Source organism: Thalassophryne amazonica, chromosome 19, assembly GCF_902500255.1.
Source record: "Thalassophryne amazonica chromosome 19, fThaAma1.1, whole genome shotgun sequence".
Lineage (NCBI taxonomy): Eukaryota > Metazoa > Chordata > Actinopteri > Batrachoidiformes > Batrachoididae > Thalassophryne > Thalassophryne amazonica.
The window spans coordinates 2,632,673-2,649,634 of NC_047121.1; the positions used below are offsets into that span (position 1 = coordinate 2,632,673).

The following is a 16,962-nucleotide window of genomic DNA, read 5'->3' on the forward strand; positions in this document are numbered from 1 at the left end:
TGAAAGGTGGGGGTCGGGGTGGGGGGGATTGGGAGCATGTGCGCCCCTGGATTTGGCCCTGAAATTTTTGTAGAGTGTGTGTGTGTGTGTGTGTGTGTTTGCGTGCTGAACTCGAACTTCAGTGGGCTGGCCCGTGGGCTGGTTCTCTGACGCGCCTCTGCAAAACGCAATAAAGACCGGGAGCCGCGGAGCCGACACTGGGACTGCACAGGATCTTGGTCCACGGAGGGACCAGGGCTTCAGACGATCCGGATCTGCAGAGGATCCCGGTGGAACCCGGTGAATCCTGTCGGAACGTATCTTCTCTTTGGCGTTAGTTCGACCTACGAAGGGGATTTAAAGCGCGTTCTCGGTGAGTCAACACGTGTTACGTTTTAAGCAGCTGAACGAATTATTTCATTTTTATGTCAGACTTTTCAAATTAAAATGACTGACCATTTAATACATTACAATTATTATTACTGCAAAGAAAATCACCTCAAGTCTTCCTCTTATTTCAGCCGCTGCATTTTCTGTTAAACTCAGGTTTTGACAGACACATTTTTGGGGTTTGTATTATAAACTAGCACTGATAAAAATAATGTCAATTAATTTTTAAATTACAAATTCTTACATACGCTTTTTTGTGGTCAATAAAATGGAAATACCTGTTTAAATTAAGCACTACATCCTGCTAAATTACACATTAAATCTTGTTTAAATTATCCAGTAAATCCTGCTTAAATTACACATGAAATCATGTTTAATTTAGACATTAAAAACTTTTGAATTACACAATTACACATGTTTGAGTTGCACATTAAATCCTGCTTACACATGAAATCATATTAAATTACACATCAAATCATGTTTAATATATGCACTAAATCCTTAAATTACACATTAAATTCTGCTAAAAATTACACATTAAATCATATTAAATTATGCATCAAAACATGTTTGAATTGCACAATAAATCCTGCTTGAATTACACATCAAATCATTTTGAATTACACATTAAATCATCTTTAAATTACACATAAACCATGCTTGAATTATGCACTAAATCCTGCTTAAATTACACATTAATTCATGTTTGAATTACACATTAAATCCTGCTTAAATTGCACATTAAATACTGCTTAAATTACACATCAAATCATATTTAATTTAGAGAATAAATAATACTTAAAATACAAATTAAATTGTGTTTAAATTACACATAAAATCACGTTTAGACAGTAAATAATCTTTGAATTGGAAATTAAATCATACTTAAATTACACATTAATACATTAAATCATATTTAGATTAGACATTATGTCATGTTTAAATTGGACATTCAATCACATTTAAGTGACACATTAACTCATGTTTCAAATGGACATTAAATCACGTTTAAATTACACATGAAATCATATTTAATTTAGACATTAAATCATCTTTGAATTGGACATTAAATCATACATAAATTACACATTAATTGATATTTGAACACATCTCATTTTTAAATTAGATATTAAATTATGCTTAAATCGGACATTAAATATATTTGAATTTGATATGAAAGGTCTTGAACGCTGCTGGAAGGACACATGTTGGCTTTAAAACGGTTTCTGACTTTACCTATGTGAAGTGTTTTGGGGTGACTTTACTGTGATTTGTTGTGATATAATAAAATTAATCGAATTGCTTTTATTCAATCAATCAATCAATTTTTTTATATAGCGCCAAATCACAACAAACAGTTGCCCCAAGGCGCTTTATATTGTAAGGCAAGGCCATACAATAATTATGTAAAACCCCAATGGTCAAAACGACCCCCTGTGAGCAAGCACTTGGCTACAGTGGGAAGGAAAAACTCCCTTTTAACAGGAAGAAACCTCCAGCAGAACCAGGCTCAGGGAGGGGCAGCCTTCTGCTGGGACTGGTTGGGGCTGAGGGAGAGAACCAGGAAAAAGACATGTTGTGGAGGGGAGCAGAGATCGATCACTAATGATTAAATGCAGAGTGGTGCATACAGAGCAAAAAGAGAAAGAAACAGTGCATCATGGGAACCCCCCAGCAGTCTACGTCTATAGCAGCATAACTAAGGGATGGTTCAGGGTCACCTGATCCAGCCCTAACTATAAGCTTTAGCAAAAAGGAAAGTTTTAAGCCTAATCTTAAAAGTAGAGAGGGTGTCTGTCTCCCTGATCTGAATTGGGAGCTGGTTCCACAGGAGAGGAGCCTGAAAGCTGAAGGCTCTGCCTCCCATTCTACTCTTACAAACCCTAGGAACTACAAGTAAGCCTGCAGTCTGAGAGCGAAGCGCTCTATTGGGGTGATATGGTACTACGAGGTCCCTAAGATAAGATGGGACCTGATTATTCAAAACCTTATAAGTAAGAAGAAGACTTTTAAATTCTATTCTAGAATTAACAGGAAGCCAATGAAGAGAGGCCAATATGGGTGAGATATGCTCTCTCCTTCTAGTCCCCGTCAGTACTCTAGCTGCAGCATTTTGAATTAACTGAAGGCTTTTTAGGGAACTTTTAGGACAACCTGATAATAATCAATTACAACAGTCCAGCCTAGAGGAAATAAATGCATGAATTAGTTTTTCAGCATCACTCTGAGACAAGACCTTTCTGATTTTAGAGATATTGCGTAAATGCAAAAAAGCAGTCCTACATATTTGTTTAATATGCGCTTTGAATGACATATCCTGATCAAAAATGACTCCAAGATTTCTCACAGTATTACTAGAGGTCAGGGTAATGCCATCCAGAGTAAGGATCTGGTTAGACACCATGTTTCTAAGATTTGTGGGGCCAAGTACAATAACTTCAGTTTTATCTGAGTTTAAAAGCAGGAAATTAGAGGTCATCCATGTCTTTATGTCTGTAAGACAATCCTGCAGTTTAGCTAATTGGTGTGTGTCCTCTGGCTTCATGGATAGATAAAGCTGGGTATCATCTGCGTAACAATGAAAATTTAAGCAATACCGTCTAATAATACTGCCTAAGGGAAGCATGTATAAAGTAATAAAATTGGTCCTAGCACAGAACCTTGTGGAACTCCATAATTAACTTTAGTCTGTGAAGAAGATTCCCCATTTACATGAACAAATTGTAATCTATTAGACAAATATGATTCAAACCACCGCAGCGCAGTGCCTTTAATACCTATGGCATGCTCTAATCTCTGTAATAAAATTTTATGGTCAACAGTATCAAAAGCAGCACTGAGGTCTAACAGAACAAGCACAGAGATGAGTCCACTGTCCGAGGCCATAAGAAGATCATTTGTAACCTTCACTAATGCTGTTTCTGTACTATAATGAATTCTAAAACCTGACTGAAACTCTTCAAATAGACCATTCCTCTGCAGATGATCAGTTAGCTGTTTTACAACTACCCTTTCAAGAAGTTTTTGGTGACATTCAGTGATGTCACCAAGTCCGTCCTTGGAATTAAACATCTCTGCGCAGTTTGAACGTTTGCTTTGGAATTAGGAGTTCTGAATAAATCCACTTCCCTGGAAGTTCATATGAAGTTCTGTCATGTGGAAGTATGAGTCCTGTGGAACTGTTTGGGTTCCAGTTAAGACAGAATGAGATGAGGATGCGTGCATTTCTAAGTGGATATGTGACAGTGATCAGCATTCTGTTTGTAATCACACAAACTCTGAGACAAACCTGTGTGTCCATCACACAAAGTTTAATCACGTTTTTACACCCAACCGGTGTTGGATCAGTTCTGGTTTTGAAGCCGGGTTTGGGAGCCGTGGTCGGCACTTATTAAAGAGGTAAAGGTGAGACAGGGCTCAGAGGCCACAAGAAGTCACAGTGCTGCTCAGGCCGCTCAGTCCGTCAGCCCGCTCAGTCCGTCAGCCCGCTCAGTCCATCAGCCTGCTCAGTCCGTCAGCCCGCTCAGTCCGTCAGCCCGCTCAGTCCATCAGCCCGCTCAGTCCGTCAGCCTGCTCAGTCCGTCAGCCCGCTCAGTCCGTCAGCCCGCTCAGTCCGTCAGCCTGCTCAGCCCGCTCAGTCCGTCCCAAGAATTCAGCTCCACCTGAAGAAACTGTCAAAAAGTCTTCAGAGACACAAAGCTGCCGTTGTTCCTCAGACTTCAGGCTTTTAATTCCAGCTGTCACTTTTAGTTCCATCGAATTCGCCTTCTTGAATGACGAATTCTAACCACTTTTTTTTTTTACCTCCTCTGTGTTCATTGTTTTCTTTCATGCACCAGTTTCTTTTTCTGTCACTTTGTCTCAATACAAACACTTCGTGTTCACCACGTTGTCAGTGGATACTTGAGTCTGCACCTCACACTGACGTTTGCACCGCTTTTGTTTTGTTTTCTGTCTTTTTTTTAAATGTTGATGGACACTGATCAGATGTGCGATTGTGACCACTGACAGGTGAGTAACACGGATTGTCTCGTTATGTCAGCGGGTATCAGGAAGCACATTAACATTTAGGCCGCACGGTTGATGTTTCAGAAGCAGGAAACATGGGGACACATGAAGACTTCAGAGACTGTGACAGAGACCGCACTGTGCTGACGGGACGACCCGAGCATGTCCAAACCTGCCGCTCTTGTCTGACATTTCCAGGTTTGGAAAAAGAGTTGAACCAATTTAAATGAATTGTTTCAGTGGGTTACATCTAAATGAATTAAGTTGTCTGAACTTACGTTTGTAAGTTACAAACGTAAGTTCAGACAACATAATTCATTCAGGTGTTAACAATTGAAATAACTTTTTAAGTTGGTTCTATTTTTCAGAGAACCTACCACATGTGGTACACGGAAGGAAAACAGGTGAGCCACATGACCACATGGTGCCTGCATCATCACCAGCCTTGACATAGATACTGTGAGCACTGTACAAAGTGGAGGCAGAGACTCTGAGGTTTACTTTGTGAAAATTGGTGTTCCTCAGGGATGTGTTCTTGTTCCTTCACTGTTCAGTGCTTGTATGGACTGGGTGTTGGTTCAGGTTGTGGAAACAAGTGACTAAGGTGCTTTTGTTGTTGTTTACTGACCTTGACTTCACAGATGATGCTGTGAGAAGCTGAGTGAGGAATCAGAGTGTCTGGGTTTGTGTTTGTCCTGGATTCAGACTAAGATCCAGGCTTTCGGTGAGTTCTTGGACTCTGCTATCAGAAGTGTATCTGTATGAGGTGAAAGTGTTGAACTTGTAGAGACATTCACTGATCTCAGCAGTGACATTCATCTCTCTGCACTCCAGCTCTATGCTGGATCTCAGACACAGAGAGCATCTGAGGTCTAGAGATGTCTGTGAAGGACGTATGAAGAGGTGTTTAGTGATGCTGATGTCTTTATGGAACAAAGATCCAAGTTTTTGATACTGTCTGTAGAGGAGAACTGGAAAAGTCTAAGGGCATGCCCACGTTTCACTTGGGTGTGGCTGATGGATGCACTTTTTGATCTACATCTGAGAGATAGAGATGGACCGATTGTCTGCCTGAGTGGTTGGCATCCAGAATAAAGGTGGTCCCATTATGTGATGGATGTGACAACGTGCAGCATCAATCCACGTTAACCAGGCCTGACTGAGAACTGTCAGGTTTTCTGGTGAAGTAACCACTATGTGTGGATGGTGTGCAGTGGTGGCCACCATGTGGTGCTGTGCAGTCAGTAAACCTCACTTTTCAATCCGAAAAGACGACTTAGCGACAGAGGCCTTGGCTTTTAGTGTTATGTTGAGGTTCAGACACCTGCCTGTGGTGCTGCTGGTTGTGAGTTTGAGCCCAGTGAGGGACACAGATCAGGTCACATGCAGCAGGCAAACAGAACACAGGAAGTGAACTCACTCCTCTGACCACCTCACTGGAGCATCCACTGCTGCGTATGAAGATATGTTCACTGGCAAAGGTGCAGCTGTTTCGAGGTTTGACATGAACTTCACACACAAATTCCTCAGTGAAGCAAAGAACTTTCATTCCCTTTTTAAGGAAAGTGGAAAACTTTTCCATCTAACTTCAACTGAACACTTAATAACGTGTGCTAATGTGCGGGCTTTTGTGTGTGCTACCCTGCGTGCTGTCGTGCACACACTGCAGTGTGCGCTGTCATGTGAACTGTTGTGTGTGCTGTTGTGTGCACTGAGCATCTTGTGTTGGGTTGTGTGATTTGTGTTTTAATCTCCATTATCAGCAGTATGTTTTGGTTTAAAACCATGTTTAGTCCAGACCTCCTATGGTTATATGGTTTCATATGATTGGTGGATCATATGTCATGTGACATATGATCAGAGCAGCAGAGGCTCTTGCTTGCCTCTACTGGTGGTTGGCTCTCACTGCGGTATTGTATCACTTCCTGTTCCGGACCACAGCGGTGTTTTTCTGTATCTGTTAGCTGTTTAATCTGCGCAGTTAGATTGATCTAGTTATCTAGATTACGATTTGTTTCCCAGTGTAATCTTTACGTGCCTTAACTAAAGCACTCCTTCTGCTGAATCACCTCTAAATTATTTACACATTATTCACTTTGCGTGTTTTTAGGAATCCGCTAACTTAGCGTAGCTACTAGCTCTTAGCCGGTTTAGCATGGCGGCTTCTCCTGTCTCTCCCACACTTTTCTGCTCTGGGTGTGAAATGTTTAGTTATTCCTCGGCCTCCTTTAGCAGTAACGGTACTTGTAATAAGTGTAGCTTATTCATAGCTTTGGAGGCCAGGCTGGGCGAATTGGAGACTCGGCTCCGCACCGTGGAAAATTCTACAGCTAGCCAGGCCCCTGTAGTCGGTGCGGACCAAGGTAGCTTAGCCGCAGTTAGTTACCCTCTGGCAGATCCCGAGCAGCCGGGAAAGCAGGCCAACTGGGTGACTGTGAGGAGGAACCGTAGTTCTAAACAGAAGCCCCGTGTACACCGCCAACTCGTTCACATTTCTAACCGTTTTTCCCCACTCGACGACACACCCGCCGAGGAACAAACTCTGGTTATTGGCGACTCTGTTTTGAGAAATGTGAAGTTAGCGACACCAGCAACCATAGTCAATTGTCTTCCGGGGGCCAGAGCAGGCGACATTGAAGGAAATTTGAAACTGCTGGCTAAGGCTAAGCGTAAATTTGGTAAGATTGTAATTCACGTCGGCAGTAATGACACCCGGTTACGCCAATCGGAGGTCACTAAAATTAACATTAAATCGGTGTGTAACTTTGCAAAAACAATGTCGGACTCTGTAGTTTTCTCTGGGCCCCTCCCCAATCGGACCGGGAGTGACATGTTTAGCCGCATGTTCTCCTTGAATTGCTGGCTGTCTGAGTGGTGCCAAAAAATGAGGTGGGCTTCATAGATAATTGGCAAAGCTTCTGGGGAAAACCTGGTCTTGTTAGGAGAGACGGCATCCATCCCACTTTGGATGGAGCAGCTCTCATTTCTAGAAATCTGGCCAATTTTCTTAAATCCTCCAAACCGGGACTATCCAGGGTTGGGACCAGGAAGCAGAGTTGTAGTTTTTCACACCTCTCTGCAGCTTCTCTCCCCCTGCCATCCCCTCATTACCCCATCCCTGTAGAGACGGTGTCTGCTCCCAGACCACCAATAACCAGCAAAAATCTATTTAAGCATAAAAATTCAAAAGAAAAAATAATATAGCACCTTCAACTGCACCACAGACTAAAACAGTTAAATGTGGTCTATTAAACATTAGGTCTCTCTCTTCTAAGTCCCTGTTGGTAAATGATATAATAATTGATCAACATATTGATTTATTCTGCCTTACAGAAACCTGGTTACAGCAGGATGAATATGTTAGTTTAAATGAGTCAACACCCCCGAGTCACACTAACTGTCAGAATGCTCGTAGCACGGGCCGAGGTGGAGGATTAGCAGCAATCTTCCATTCCAGCTTATTAATTAATCAAAAACCCAGACAGAGCTTTAATTCATTTGAAAGCTTGACTCTTAGTCTTGTCCATCCAAATTGGAAGTCCCAAAAACCAGTTTTATTTGTTATTATCTATCGTCCTCCTGGTCGTTACTGTGAGTTTCTCTGTGAATTTTCTGACCTTTTGTCTGACTTAGTGCTTAGCTCAGATAAGATAATTATAGTGGGCGATTTTAACATCCACACAGATGCTGAGAATGACAGCCTCAACACTGCATTTAATCTATTATTAGACTCTACTGGCTTTGCTCAAAAAGTAAATGAGTCCACCCACCACTTTAATCATATCTTAGATCTTGTTCTGACTTATGGTATGGAAATAGAAGACTTAACAGTATTCCCTGAAAACTCCCTTCTGTCTGATCATTTCTTAATAACATTTACATTTACTCTGATGGACTACCCAGCAGTGGGGAATAAGTTTCATTACACTAGAAGTCTTTCAGAAAGTGCTGTAACTAGGTTTAAGGATGTGATTCCTTCTTTATGTTCTCTAATGCCATATACCAACACAGTGCAGAGTAGCTACCTAAACTCACAAACAAAATTTTAACTATTAGAGAAAAAATTACTCATAACCATCCCAAAGACGTATCGTTATCTTTGGCTGCTTTCAGTGATGCCGGTATTTGGTTAGACTCTTTCTGTTATGTGTCGACGCGGGTTGAGGAGCGGACCTGCGTCAGACGGAACCCAGCGCTACAAATAACCAGAAAAGCGGTTCCAAAAACAATATATTTATTTCACCCGCTGTGCATAAAAAGTGTAAAAACAAAAATAGCGTCCTTCTGGTGGAGTGAAGGCTGGCACGCTCTCCAGCGCCCAAAAGGATCGAAGCCCGGCGCTCCTGGACCCACTACCACCGCCAAACAGCCCCCAGGTGGACACGACAAACCGACTCTCTGCAAAGCATAGAAGAGGTGAGGTAAGTTAGCAGTTACAACTAATATCCTTCAAAAGACACACACTATCAGCAACACATGCAGGTCTGTATTTCAACCTTTATGCAAATGAGCAGCTTCTCACAACAGGTGGAGGACCACTTGTCCGCATGCCACAGCAGTGAGAAGCGAGCTGCACAATCCTCATCACAATTCAAGTATACTGCATAACAAAATACCAAGTTACTATCAACAATTAGTCAAACACTTAATCACCTTTGATGTGTGCTGACAGCATGTGTCCCTCACCCTTCCTTGCTTCACGGGCTCGATGTGTCAAACCCAGGCGCGGCCCTCAGCGTCTCACAAACGAACATCACAAGGTCGAGTTCCCGGCAGTTCTGCTTGAATCACACATGACTTAAATGCAGAACGCCATCCAATTATCTGCTTCAGCTGAAAGTCTTTAAGGTTGCATGTGCAGCACCATTCACAGGTGCTGCACATGATGTTGATGAGGGTGAAGGATTCTTCAGCCAGCACCTTCTCCACAGACAAATCAGTTCTCATGCCACCTGGAGAGCAAAGAAAAGAAAAGAACACCAAAATATCCAGCCACACCCCCAACACACAACACTTTCTCTCCGATTGTTCTGTCTGAGTTATTTTCATTAGTTACTTCATCCAAACCATCAACATGTTTATTAGACCCCATTCCTACCAGGCTGCTCAAGGAAGCCCTACCATTATTTAATGCTTCGATCTTAAATATGATCAATCTATCTTTGTTAGTTGGCTATGTACCACAGGCTTTTAAGGTGGCAGTAATTAAACCATTACTTAAAAAGCCATCACTTGACCCGGCTATCTTAGCTAATTATAGGCCAATCTCCAACCTTCCTTTTCTCTCAAAACTTCTTGAAAGGGTAGTTGTAAAACAGCTAACTGATCACCTGCAGAGGAATGGTCTATTTGAAGAGTTTCAGTCAGGTTTTAGAATTCATCATAGTACAGAAACAGCATTAGTGAAGGTTACAAATGATCTTCTTATGGCCTCGGACAGTGGACTCATCTCTGTGCTTGTTCTGTTACACCTCAGTGCTGCTTTTGATACTGTTGACCATAAAATTTTATTACAGAGATTAGAGCATGCCATAGGTATTAAAGGCACTGCGCTGCGGTGGTTTGAATCATATTTGTCTAATAGATTACAATTTGTTCATGTAAATGGGGAATCTTCTTCACAGACTAAAGTTAATTATGGAGTTCCACAAGGTTCTGTGCTAGGACCAATTTTATTCACTTTATACATGCTTCCCTTAGGCAGTATTATTAGACGGTATTGCTTAAATTTTCATTGTTACGCAGATGATACCCAGCTTTATCTATCCATGAAGCCAGAGGACACACACCAATTAGCTAAACTGCAGGATTGTCTTACAGACATAAAGACATGGATGACCTCTAATTTCCTGCTTTTAAACTCAGATAAAACTGAAGTTATTGTACTTGGCCCCACAAATCTTAGAAACATGGTGTCTAACCAGATCCTTACTCTGGATGGCATTACCCTGACCTCTAGTAATACTGTGAGAAATCTTGGAGTCATTTTTGATCAGGATATGTCATTCAAAGCGCATATTAAACAAATATGTAGGACTGCTTTTTTGCATTTACGCAATATCTCTAAAATCAGAAAGGTCTTGTCTCAGAGTGATGCTGAAAAACTAATTCATGCATTTATTTCCTCTAGGCTGGACTATTGTAATTCATTATTATCAGGTTGTCCTAAAAGTTCCCTAAAAAGCCTTCAGTTAATTCAAAATGCTGCAGCTAGAGTACTGACGGGGACTAGAAGGAGAGAGCATATCTCACCCATATTGGCCTCTCTTCATTGGCTTCCTGTTAATTCTAGAATAGAATTTAAAATTCTTCTTCTTACTTATAAGGTTTTGAATAATCAGGTCCCATCTTATCTTAGGGACCTCGTAGTACCATATCACCCCAATAGAGCGCTTCGCTCTCAGACTGCAGGCTTACTTGTAGTTCCTAGGGTTTGTAAGAGTAGAATGGGAGGCAGAGCCTTCAGCTTTCAGGCTCCTCTCCTGTGGAACCAGCTCCCAATTCAGATCAGGGAGACAGACACCCTCTCTACTTTTAAGATTAGGCTTAAAACTTTCCTTTTTGCTAAAGCTTATAGTTAGGGCTGGATCAGGTGGCCCTGAACCATCCCTTAGTTATGCTGCTATAGACGTAGACTGCTGGGGGGTTCCCATGATGCACTGTTTCTTTCTCTTTTTGCTCTGTATGCACCACTCTGCATTTAATCATTAGTGATTGATCTCTGCTCCCCTCCACAGCATGTCTTTTTCCTGGTTCTCTCCCTCAGCCCCAACCAGTCCCAGCAGAAGACTGCCCCTCCCTGAGCCTGGTTCTGCTGGAGGTTTCTTCCTGTTAAAAGGGAGTTTTTCCTTCCCACTGTAGCCAAGTGCTTGCTCACAGGGGGTCGTTTTGACCGTTGGGGTTTTACATAATTATTGTATGGCCTTGCCTTACAATATAAAGCGCCTTGGGGCAACTGTTTGTTGTGATTTGGCGCTATATAAAAAAAATTGATTGATTGATTGATGTAAAATATGGATGTGTCTGTGTCCAGGTGAAGCATGGATGTGTCCTTGGCCAGGTGAAACATGGACATGTTCTTGATTGTGTGAAACATGGACATGTCCTTGGCCAGGTGAAACATGGATGTGTCCTTGATCTTGTGAAACATGGATGTGTCCTTGATCTTGTGAAACATGGATGTGTCCTTGGCCAGGTGAAACATGGACATGTTCTTGATTGTGTGAAACATGGACGTGTCCTTGATTGTGTGAAACATGGACATGTCCTTGGCCAGGTGAAACATAGATGTGTCCTTGATCTTGTGAAATATGGACATGTCCTTGACCATGTGAAATATGGATGTGTCTGTGTCCAGGTGAAGCATGGACGTGTCCTTGGCCAGGTGAAACATGGACATGTTCGTGATTGTGTGAAACATGGACGTGTCCTTGATTGTGTGAAACATGGACATGTCCTTGGCCAGGTGAAACATGGATGTGTCCTTGGCCAGGTGAAACATGGATGTGTCCTTGATCTTGTGAAACATGGACATGTCTTTGACCAGGTGAAACATGGAAGTGTCCTTGATCTTGTGAAACATGGATGTGTCCTTGGCCAGGTGAAACATGGACATGTTCTTGATTGTGTGAAACATGGACGTGTCCTTGATTGTGTGAAACATGGACATGTCCTTGGCCAGGTGAAACATAGATGTGTCCTTGATCTTGTGAAATATGGACATGTCCTTGACCATGTGAAATATGGATGTGTCTGTGTCCAGGTGAAGCATGGACGTGTCCTTGGCCAGGTGAAACATGGACATGTTCTTGATTGTGTGAAACATGGACGTGTCCTTAATTGTGTGAAACATGGACATGTCCTTGGCCAGGTGAAACATGGATGTGTCCTTGGCCAGGTGAAACATGGATGTGTCCTTGATCTTGTGAAACATGGACATGTCTTTGACCATGTGAAATATGGACATGTTCTTGACCATGTGAAATATGGACATGTCCTTGACCATGTGAAATATGGATGTGTCTGTGTTCAGGTGAAGCATGGATGTGTCCTTGGCCAGGTGAAACATGGATGTGTCCTTGATCTTGTGAAACATGGATGTGTCCTTGATCTTGTGAAACATGGACATGTCTTTGACCATGTGAAATATGGACATGTTCTTGACCATGTGAAATATGGACATGTCCTTGACCATGTGAAATATGGATGTGTCTGTGTCCAGGTGAAGCATGGATGTGTCCTTGGCCAGGTGAAACATGGACATGTTATTGATTGTGTGAAACATGGACGTGTCCTTGATTGTGTGAAACATGGACGTGTCCTTGGCCAGGTGAAATATGGACATGTTGTTGATTGTGTGAAACATGGACGTGTCCTTGGCCAGGTGAAACATGGATGTGTCCTTGATCTTGTGAAACATGGATGTGTCCTTGACCAGTGAAATATGGATGTGTCTGTGTCCAGGTGAAGCATGGATGTGTCCTTGGCCAGGTGAAACATGGACATGTTCTTGATTGTGTGAAACATGGATGTGTCCTTGATTGTGTGAAACATGGACGTGTCCTTGGCCAGGTGAAACATGGATGTGTGTTATATGGCTGGGGGGGCCTGGCTGCCGGTTTGTTTGTCTTTTTGTTTTCCTCCCAGGTGGCGTGCATTTGGCATTGAGTGGCTGTGTTGCTGAGGCTGTCAGGACCTCACCCTGATCACCTGCGACTCGTCAGGACTCACAGCGGAGGTGCATCTGGATGGATTGGAGCATGTTGGCATTTAAGACTGGAGTGCACAGTGTGTATTTGCCAGAGACTCGACCTTGTGACCAGACGGGTGAGATCGTCGTCTCGGGAGCCATCTCATCAACAGCGGATGCTGAGAAACGTCCAGGTTTGATGCACAGTCTGTGAAAGAGGAGGGGGTGAGGTCTCACGCTCGTCAGCACACTTCCTGAGGTACGTTAGATTTTGTGACTAACAGTTATACAGTCAGTAAATGTGGTGTCCCTCACACCTTATTGTATTGAGCTGTTTGTTAGTCATGTATCAGCTTCCACTGCGGTGGAGTTTTGTGAACTGGATGTTCCATGCCTGCAGGTTGGAAGCTGATCAGCAATCAAGCCAGGAAGTGTTTGCTGTTTGTACACCTTTAAGTGTTCTGTGTGTAGAGTGTGGACTCACATAATGGTTCCTTCTTTCACAGACTCGGTTGTTGCGGCCACCTGGGGGGTGTCGGCGGGGTCCTTGGGTCCGAAACAGCTTCTGGCTCCGGACCGTTAGCGCTGCTGGGAGCGCACCACGCCAGACCGCACCTTTCTGTATTATCACTGTTATGTATTAAATTCAGTTAGCCTTTGTACCGTGCTCTGCTTATTTCATACTGGGTCCTTCAAACGCTGGTCGGTTCTCCGAGCTGCGTCCGACACATAACAATGTGTCCTTGATCTTGTGAAACATGGATGTGTCCTTGATCTTGTGAAACATGGACGTGTCTTTGACCATGTGAAATATGGACATGTCCTTGACCATGTGAAATATGGATGTGTCTGTGTCCAGGTGAAGCATGGATGTGTCCTTGGCCAGGTGAAACATGGACATGTTCTTGATTGTGTGAAACATGGACGTGTCCTTGATTGTGTGAAACATGGACGTGTCCTTGGCCAGGTGAAACATGGATGTGTCCTTGATCTTGTGAAACATGGATATGTCCTTGACCAGTGAAATATGGATGTGTCCATGAGCAGGTGAAACAGGGACGTTTCCTTGGCCAGACGAAATATGATGTGTCCATGACCAGGTGAAACATGGATGGCTCCTAGGCCAGGTGAAATGTGGGCATCTCCTTTGCCACCATTGTGGCTCTCAGACACTGAGGTACTGTACCTGTGTGCTGGATCATCCAGAGAAATGAACCAGTGACCCATGGAATTGTTTTCAGTCCTGTGTGTGTGTGTGTGTGTGTGTGTGTGTGTGTGTGTGTGTGTGTGTGTGTGTGTGTGTGTGTGTGTGTGTGTGTGTGTGTGTGTGTGTGTGTGTGGTTTTCTGAAGCTGTTTCAGATGACGTTTGCAAGTTGGACAGAATCCTTGGTTCAGTTTCTTGTTAGACCCAAACGTCATGAACCTTCACGCTGGAGCACGCTGACATCACTGAGAGTGAGTGTGAAAGGGTGAATTCAAGAAATCACTGAAAAGTGCTTCAGATCATTTATTTGTGGGCATGTTAGTGTTAAAACAGGGTGGGGTTAGAGAGTTTTTCTGCTGTCGCAATATTGAGAATAAAAGTAAAAACTAATGGAAACATAGAAAACATGAATGACTCTAGTGTTACGTGTGTCTTCCTGCCTGGGCTTGAAGGCACAGAGCAGCAAGATGAGACGGGTGTAGGCAAGGTCCAGGAGCAGCAGCAAGGTGTGACTGATGAGATACATGTCTGATGGACAGAGCTGGAGGAGACCAGGCAGATCTCCTAGTACAGACCAGGTTCCACCTCAGACAAGGTGCCAGCTCAGACCAGGTTCCACCTCAGACCGGGTTCCACCTCAAACCAGGTGCCAGCTCAGACCAGGTTCCACCTTAGACCAGGTGCCATTTCAGACAAGGCTCCAGCTCAGACCAGGTTCCACCTCAGAGCAGGTTCCACCTCAAACCAGGTGCCAGCTCAGACCAGGTTCGACCTTAGACAAGGTGCGTGCTCAGACCAGGTTCCACCTTAGACAAGGTGCCAGCTCAGACCAGGCTCCACCTCAGACCAGGTTCCACTTTAGACCAGGCTCCAGCTCAGACCAGGTTCCACCTCAGACCAGGTTCCACCTCAAACCAGGTGCCATCTCAGACCAGGCTCCACCTCAGACCAGGTTCCACCTCAGACCAGGTTCCACCTTAGACCAAGTCCCATTTCAGACCAGGCTCCAGCTCAGACCAGGTTCCACCTCAGACCAGGTTCCAGCTCAGACAAGGTGCCAGCTCAGACCAGGCTCCAGCTCAGACCAGGCTCCAGCTCAGACCAGGTTCCACCTTAGACCAGGCTCCAGCTCAGACCAGGCTCCAGCTCAGACCAGGTTCCACCTCAGACCAGGTTCCAGCTCAGACAAGGTGCCAGCTCAGACCAGGCTCCAGCTCAGACCAGGCTCCAGCTCAGACCAGGTTCCACCTTAGACCAGGCTCCAGCTCAGACCAGGCTCCAGCTCAGACCAGGTTCCACCTCAGACCAGGTTCCACCTCAGACCAGGCTCCAGCTCAGACCAGGCTCCACCTCAGACCAGGCTCCAGCTCAGACCAGGCTCCAGCTCAGACCAGGTTGTTGTAGTAAATGACAGATGACCTCTGATTGGTGTAATTTGTGTGTCATTCAACACACTAAATCAGACTCCATTGTGCCGTACTTTGGACTCAGTAATTGGACACGCCAGACTGTGGACTGTCCTGAAGATAGCACGAGTCAGCCCTGTGTGTTTTATGGAGGTCTTATGATGAGGTCACTGGATGTGATGAGTTTGTCTGGGATCCAGCCTTCAGGTGTCTGAGCAGCAGGAGAAGGTCAAGGCCACACCAACATTACACCTGGCTGCTTCAGAACTTGGGAGAGGTGGGATGGACCGCGTGTCTGGATGGACAGCATGTCTGGATGGACAGCGTGTCTGGATGTGCCGCGTGTCTGGATGTGCCGCGTGTCTGGATGGACAGCGTGTCTGGATGGACAGCGTGTCTGGATGTGCCGCGTGTCTGGATGGACAGCGTGTCTGGATGTGCCGCGTGTCTGGATGGACAGCGTGTCTGGATGGACAGCGTGTCTGGATGTGCCGCATGTCTGGATGGACAGCGTGTCTGGATGGACAGCGTGTCTGGATGTGCCGCGTGTCTGGATGGACAGCGTGTCTGGATGTGCCGCGTGTCTGGATGGACAGCGTGTCTGGATGGACAGCGTGTCTGGATGTGCCGCGTGTCTGGATGGACAGCGTGTCTGGATGTGCCGCATGTCTGGATGGACAGCGTGTCTCGATGTGCCGCGTGTCTCGATGGACAGCGTGTCTGGATGTGCCGCGTGTCTGGATGGACAGCATGTCTGGATGGACAGCGTGTCTCGATGTGCCGCGTGTCTGGATGGACAGCGTGTCTGGATGTGCCGCGTGTCTGGATGGACAGCATGTCTGGATGGACAGCGTGTCTCGATGTGCCGCGTGTCTGGATGGACAGCATGTCTGGATGGACAGCGTGTCTCGATGTGCCGCGTGTCTGGATGGACAGCGTGTCTGGATGTGCCGCGTGTCTGGATGGACAGCATGTCTGGATGGACAGCGTGTCTCGATGTGCCGCGTGTCTGGATGGACAGCGTGTCTGGATGTGCCGCGTGTCTGGATGGACAGCATGTCTGGACGGACCGCGTGTCTGGATGGCACAGACGCTCCACCTGACTGGACTTTATATGTTGTGATATTTGTGGAATGGCGGTTTTGAGGAATTCTTTACACTCGTGGTTATGATGAAACACTAATGTGAGCTCACGTTACCTATATTTTGGTCACATGACTGCTGCTGTTAAAGTGATCAGTGTCTGTCTCTCTGCCTGTCTGGTTGTCTGCCTGGCTGTCTGTCT

At 44.7% G+C, this 16,962-nt stretch overlaps 1 protein-coding gene across 1 annotated transcript in view; it reads left to right on the forward strand.

The window, feature by feature from the left end:
• Window positions 1-235: 235 nt before the first annotated feature.
• Window positions 236-16,962, forward strand: part of osr1 (odd-skipped related transcription factor 1) — a 43,544-nt gene continuing 26,817 nt past the window's right edge. Inside the window, exon 1 of the mRNA XM_034159825.1 lies at window positions 236-352. The gene's annotated coding sequence lies outside the window, so the exon portion shown is untranslated. The remainder of the gene's footprint in view (window positions 353-16,962) is intronic.